The sequence below is a fragment of the Coregonus clupeaformis genome, chromosome 8, assembly GCF_020615455.1.
Source record: "Coregonus clupeaformis isolate EN_2021a chromosome 8, ASM2061545v1, whole genome shotgun sequence".
NCBI lineage: Eukaryota > Metazoa > Chordata > Actinopteri > Salmoniformes > Salmonidae > Coregonus > Coregonus clupeaformis.
This window is the reverse complement of record NC_059199.1, coordinates 23,273,053-23,280,521: the sequence shown is the minus strand read 5'-3', so window position 1 is coordinate 23,280,521 and position 7,469 is coordinate 23,273,053. Positions and strand designations below refer to the sequence as shown.

At 44.9% G+C, this 7,469-nt stretch overlaps 1 pseudogene; it reads right to left on the bottom strand.

The window, feature by feature from the left end:
- Positions 1-751: 751 nt before the first annotated feature.
- The window catches only part of LOC121572455, a 32,084-nt pseudogene continuing 25,366 nt past the window's right edge, over positions 752-7,469 (bottom strand).

Sequence of the window (7,469 nt, the reverse complement as noted above, 5' to 3'; positions counted from 1 at the left end):
TTGAGTTTCAGTAAGTCAGCAGACAGACAAAGTCAGCAGACGGACAAAGTGTGCTTCCTTTGGAAGTGTGGATGCAGGGAACATGACAATCGTGTCAGACTGTTTCGTTAGGGCACAATGAGAGGATGAGAAGGAGGGAAGTAGTAGGAGAAGAAAGAAGGGAGCAGGAGGAAGAGGCTTTGAACAAAGTGTTCATCTCCTGACAGATCCGATCCGTGGTTTGCTGAGTAATACAGTCCTACTGATAGTCCTATTAATAGTCCCTGGATAATGTGACTCATCATCCTACAATCCTGCAAGGCGCTTCTTATTTAAAACAAGCTGTAGTAGCCTCTAGACAGCACAGCACATAATCCCAATCCCCCCCACACACACACACACACACACACTGTTTTCACACTGTCTTGTTCTTTCTTTCAGTTCCTCCGAGACAGTTCCAGGGCTTGTGCAATGCATGACCAGACATTTGGCCTTTTTGAAGAGTCACCAAAAACTTGCATACACAAGCTGCTCACTAGACCCTCTTCCTCTCTGCTGTTCCCTCTCAAAGTTGACCATGGAGAGATAGTGAGGATCTGTAGCTCAAAACGGACACAGAATCAGTCTGAAAAAAAGTACTCAATTGGTGGTCCTCATTGGTCAACCCCAAGTTCCATTGGTTCAAAATGGAGTCAAAATAAGCCTTTGCCTGATGCCCGTCTTTCTGGCTAGGGTCAAAGGTCGGTGGAGGTGCATCATGACGTCTGATTGGTCAGTGGTGGTGCATCATGACGTCCACCATAGTGATCTGAATCACCGTTCTGATGGTGGAGATCTTCTTCACGGCATTCTGGAGGAGCCGCTTGAAGTCCTTGTTGATCTCCTGGGCAGACCTGGAAGACACAAGAAACAAGGGAGAGAGAGAGTTTTATATAATGTTCCCAACACAAGAACGGAGTCTGGTAAGAGTGCTTTTAGCTTTGCTGCCCCATCATCTTGGAACACTTTGCAGAAGGACCTGAAATAATAACTAATGCTATGTAACTGAATGTCTAGAATTAGAAAATTCTAAAACTTGGCCCAACTCTCTAAATACATGGCTCTACTAGGGGGCATTAAAATCCAAGCCTGGTGGTCTAACTGGCAATAAGACTGCTGCCGGTTTTCATCCAGGGATGGAACTTAAGGATTTTGGGCACTGGTCAGCCGGGCTAATAGACCACATGTTTTACAAGCCCCGGTCCTAAATCTGTGCCATGCAATATTTGAAAAGACAACATTTCACCAGCCGGTGGGCTAGTTGGGCACATTTACTACTAGCTTAATTTCCATCCCAGTTTTCATCCTTCCCCAACCAGAGGAGTGGACGCAATTGTCAATCAACGAACTACCAGGGAGAATCAACTCTGCTGAAGAGACATGGTATTGGCAGCAAATGGGTATTCATTTAGACAACTAATACCGGTAAATATGTGACTACACAAAATGACAGCGTTACGGAACACACACAAGAATCATGGGGTGAAAATAGAAATATATAAGCATAACATACAGTACAAACAACAACATATGTAGGATTCCACACATACTGTAGGCAGCATTATTGGCAGCTGATATAAAATGCTATAGGAAACTTTAGTACGTGCTTCATTTTAGGGCATGGACGACACCAGTACCGCAATATTTTTTCCATGGCAAAAATGAAAACACAAAGCATACCTAACTATTTTGTCCTTTAAAAACCTGCACTATGTAAAATATTGTGTGCTATAGCTTGGAAAATAAATAAATGTGACTCTGGATGACAACATAATGATGTTTGTTTCCAACATTGGAGCTGTTTTCCTAAAGAAGTTAAATCCGCTTTGTGTTTTGTTTCCTTGCCATGATACTAACAAGTATCGCAATACTGGTGTTGTCCCGGCCCTACTTTATATGTATCTGAACGTCTTGTAAGTTCTCTTTTCTTCTGGTTTGCTCTATCAAATTTGCAATAGAGCTTTCATACATGTTCTATATTAGCTGATAATTTAAAAAGAAATACTAACTTAGAATGAAATCTACACATACAGTATCATATCACTAAGGTTACAAGTGAAACTTAGGCTGAGATTCAATCAAAGGTGCATTGTCAACAATGTGCCTTTGACAGAATCCCGGCCTCAAACTTGTAAAGTAGAAGAACTGAGTTTCATCAGTGACCAACAAATTAATATAAATGGCGGTGGGGTGACGCCAAACAAAAAAGTTTTATAAGGATCACAACTAGCCCCAAGTCCAAAACTACAGTAAGTAAAAACATAGCCAAACAAGTAATGTTATAAATTTTCCATGCATAACATTACCTTATGTAATTCAGTTATTCTTCTTTGCAAGCTGTTGAAGTTTTTCTTCTTGTACCTCGCTATCTCCTCCATCTGCAGGCCATGAGCCATTTGCCTGTGGAAACGAACCGGACACAGAGGCAGGATCAACAATGAAAGACACACAGACAGTGGAGGAGAGACAGGGGAGGGATGGAAGGAGGGCGTTCCATACCCTTTCTTGAATTCGGGAGGGACGGGGAGAGGTTTCTCAAAGTTGTCCTTCCCTATAAGCCAGTAGGTCTCCTCTGTTCCTCCTTTTCCCTGTAAAGAGGAGAGGGGGAGAGGACAGAGAGACAGAGGAGAAAGAGAGAGAGGGCAGGGAAAGATGAGAGAGAAAGAGTTCAGTAGGCAGTTCTCTAGGTGAGTTCTAGAGAGTTCTAGGGAGTTCTAGAGAGTTCTAGGGAGTTTTAGGGAGTTCTAAGTATTCTTGAGCTTACTGTATGTAACATGATGGTGGTACCAAGTAGTCGGTTCTACCTGTGACTTTTACCTTAAGGTCTGTCCTGCCTCTCAGTTGCACCTTGTATCCTGCCTTGAGATCCAGGAGGATTTTAACTGTGCTGTTATGGACGTGGATTCTGTACACTGCAAATACAGGCGGCATGACAATCACAAACTCAAATGCATACACACTTTATAAAGAAGCTTCCTGGCTCAGTCAATCATGCACCCACGACAAGTCCTTCACTTTTAAGCAACAACAGTGCATAGACTACGTTACATATCTATTATACATGGATATGTAACTTACGCATCCCAGTAGACTCCATACGAGAGGCAGTGGTGACTGTGTCACCGAATAAACAGTATCTGGGCATGGTCAGTCCTACTACCCCTGCTACACACGGACCTATTGGATAGACACAGAGAGGTGAGGTAAGGGGAGGTGAGGTAAGGTATGTGTGTATGTGTGTGTGTTTAGCTGTATGTGACCACACTCTATCTCACCTGAGTGTAGTCCTATGCGTATGCGTACAGGGAGGTCAGGCATGTGTCTCATCTTGAAGGTGCCCACAGCACTGAGGATGTCCAGCGCCATGTTGGATATCTCTGCCGCGTGCCGATCTCCGTTGGCAACCGGTAACCCTGATGCCACCATGTAGGCGTCGCCTATTGTCTCCACCTATGAGAAGACAGGAGAGGGGATGAGGAACATTATATACCTGTATATATATATATGTATATATATATATATATATATATATATATACACACAGTACCAGTCAAAAGCAGCACTCCATCACTCTCCTTCTTGGTCAAATAGCCCTTACACAGCCTGGAGGTGTGTTTTGGGTCATTGTCCTGTTGAAAAACAAATGATAGTCCCACTAAGTGCAAACCAGATGGGATGGCGTATCGCCGCAGAATGCTGTGGTAGCCATGCTGGTTAAGTGTGCCTTGAATTCTAAATAAATTACCGACAGTGTCACCAGCAAAGCACCCCCATACCATCACATCTCCTCCTCCATGCTTCACGGTGGGAACCACACATGCGAATATCATCCGTTCACCTACTCTGCGTCTCACAAAGACGTTGGAACCAAAAATCTCAAATTTGGGCTCATCAGATCAAAGGACAGATTTCCACCGGTCTAATGTCCATTGCTCGTGTTTCTTGGCCCAAGCAAGTCTCTTCTTCTTATTGGTGTCCTTTAGTAGTGGTTTCTTTGCAGCAATTCGACCATGAAGGCCTGATTCACGCAGTCTCCACTGAACAGTTGATGTTGAGATGCGTCTGTTACTTGAAGTCTGTGAAGCATTAATTTGGGCTGCAATCTGAGGTGCAGTTAACTCTAATTAACTTATCCTCTGCAGCAGGGGTAACTCTGGGTCTTCCTTTCCTGTGGCGGTCCTCATGAGAGCCAGTTTCATCACAGCGCTTGATGGTTTTTGCAACTGCACTTGAAGAAACAAAGTTATAGAAATGTTCTGGATTGACTGACCTTCATGTCTTAAAGTAATGATGGACTGTCGTTTCTCTTTGATTATTTGAGCTGTTCTTGCCATAATATGGACTTGGTATTTTACCACATAGGGCTATCTTCTGTATACCACCCCTACCTTGTCACAACACAACTGATTGGCTCAAACGCATAAAGAAGGAAAGAAATTCCACAAATTCCACAAATTAACTTTTAACAAGGCACACCTGTTAATTCAAATGCATTCCAGGTGACTACCTCATGAAGCTGGTTGAGAGAATGGCAGGAGTGCAAAGCTCTCATCAAGGCAAAGGGTGGCTACTTTGAAGAATCTCCAATATAAAATATATTTTGATTTGTTTAACACTTTTTTGGTTATTACATGATTCCATATGTGTTATTTCATAGTTTTGATGTCTTCACTATTATTCTACAATGTAGAAAATAGTAAAAATAAAGAAAAACACTGGAATGTGTAGGTGTGTCCAAACTTTTGACTGGTACTGTATACACACACACACACACGCTGAACAAAAATATAAACGCAACATGCAACAATTTTAAAGATTTTACTGAGTTACAGTTCATATAAGGAAATCAGATGATTGAAATAAATTCAATAGGCCCTAATCTATGAATTTCACATGATTGGGAATACAGATATGCAAAAAGTAGGGGTGTGGATCACAAAACCAGTCAGTATCTGGTGTGACATTGCAGTGCAACACATCTCCTTCGCATAGAGTTGATCAGGCTGCTGATTGGGGCCTGTGGAATGTTGTCCCACTCCTCTTCAATGGCTGTGCAAAGTAGCTGGATATTGGCGGGAACTGGAACACGCTGTTGTAAACGTTGATCCAGAGCATCCCCAATATGCTCAATGGGTAACATGTCTGGTAAGAATGCAGGCCATGGAAGAACTGGGACATTTTCAACTTCCAGGAACTGTGTACAGATCCTTGTGACATGGGGCCATGCATTATCATGCTTAAACATGAGTTGATGGCAGCAGATGAATGGCAAGCATTTCTAAACACCCATTTTTGCTTTGTCATTATGAGGTATTGTGTGTAGATTGATGAAGGGTAAAAAATATGTATATATACAGTTGAAGTCGGAAGTTTACATACACTTCAGTTGACCAACTAGGGACATTTTGTTGGTCCCCACAAGGTCAAATGCTATTTCTAGGGGATTTAGGGTTAAGGTTATAATTAGTGTTAGGGTTAGAATTAGGTTTAGGGTTAGAGTTAGGAGATATGGTTAGGGTTAGGGTTAGGGTTAAGGTTAGGTTTTTGGGTTAAGGTTAGGGTTAGGGTTATTGTTAAGGTTAGGGTTAGGGTTAGGTTTAGGGTTAAGGGTTAGGGAAAATAGGATTTTGAATGGGACTGAATTGTATGTCCCCACAAGGTTAGCTGCGCAAGACTGTGTGTGTGTGTTTGTGTGTGTGTGTGTGTGTGTATGAGTATGAGTGTATATCTGTGCGGGTGTGTGTGTGAGTGAGTGCATTTGTGCTAAGGTGCAGAGAGTCAGTGCAGGTGGTCACTCCAGTTCAAGTGTTCAGCAGTCTGATGGCTTGTAGATAGAAACTGTCTCTGAGCCTGTTGGTATCAGACCTCATGCTACAATACCATCGGTTGTGTGGGGTCCTTGATGATGCTGAGGGCCTTCCTCATGCACTGTTTCGAGTAGATGTCCTGGATGGGTGGGAACAGGGTACAAGTGATGTACTGGGCCGTCTTCAACACCCGCTGGAGGGCCTTGCGGTCATGGAAGGAGCAATTCCCATACCAGGCCGTGATGCAACTGGTCAGGACGCTCTCGATGGTGCAGTGGTAGTATTTGGAGAGGACCCGGGGTGGCATGTTGCATTTGTTCAGCCGCCTTAAGAAGTAGAGCCACGGTTGTGCCCTCTTGAAAAGAGGGATGGTGTCGTAGGTCCATGTCAAGTCCTCTGTGATGTGGATGCCGAAGGACTTAAAACTGCTGACTATCTCTACAGCAGTCCCGTTGATGTGGATCGGAGCATGTTCCTCCTCTGCTTCCTGAAGTCAACAATCAACTCCTTTGTTTTGCTGACATTGAGGGAGAGGTTGTTGTCCTGGCACCACAATGCCAGTTCTCTTACTTCCTCCCTATAGGCTGACTCGTCGTTGTTTTTTATCAGGCCTACCACCGTGGTGCCGTCAGCAACCTTGATAATGGAGTAGGTGTCGTGCAAAGCCACACTGTCGTGGCTGAACAAGGAGTACCGCAGAGGGCTGAGGACACACCCATGGGGGGGGGGGGGGGGTGCTGTGTTAAGAGTCAGTGTGGAGGAGGTGTTGTTGCCAATCCTCACAGCCTGTGGTCTGCCCGTCAGAAAGTCCAGGATCCAGTTGCAGAGGGTGGTGTCCAGACCCAAGGCTCTGAGCTTGGTGTCAAGGTTGGAGGGAACAATAGTATTGAATGCTGAACTGTAGTCATTGAACAGCATTCTCACATAGGTGTTCCTCTTGTCCAGATGGGTTATTGCCGTGTGAATAGCGAGCGAAAGGGCATCTTCCATGGATCTGTTGGAGCGGTAGGCAAATTGGAGAGGGTCCAGTGTGCCTGGCATACTGGCCTTGATGTGGGCCATGACCAGCCTCTCGCAGCACTTCATGATGACTGGGGTGAGTGCGACGGGGCGACAGTCATTTGGGAATGTGACCTTGTTTTCCTTGGCCACTGGGACGATGGTGGTCTCCTTGAAGAAGGTGGGGACTACAGCCTGGGACAGGGACAGGTTGAAGATGTCTGAGAAGACGCGCCAGCTGGTCAGCACACACTCTGAGGACGCGGCCAGGGATGCCATCTGAGCCGATGGCTTTGTGGTCTCCATTGTGGTCTCCTTTGAGAGTTTGAGAGTCAGCCTCGGAGAGCGAAAGCACCTGGTCGTCCGGAGCAGCGAGAGTCTTCCTGGATGGCTCAGTATTGTCTTCCTCGAAGCGAGCATAGAATGTGTTAAGCTTGTCTGGGAGTGAGGCTTCAGTGGGCACCACACAGCTGGATTTGCCTTTGTAGTATGTGATAGTCTACAGTCCTTGCCACATGCGATGCGAGTCTGAGTTGTCGAACATCAATTCAAGTTTGAGTCTGTATTGTCTTTTTGCGTCCCTAATGGATTTGCAGAGCTCAATCCTGCTTGCCTTGTACGCGCCGTGCACCACCGAGTCATCGG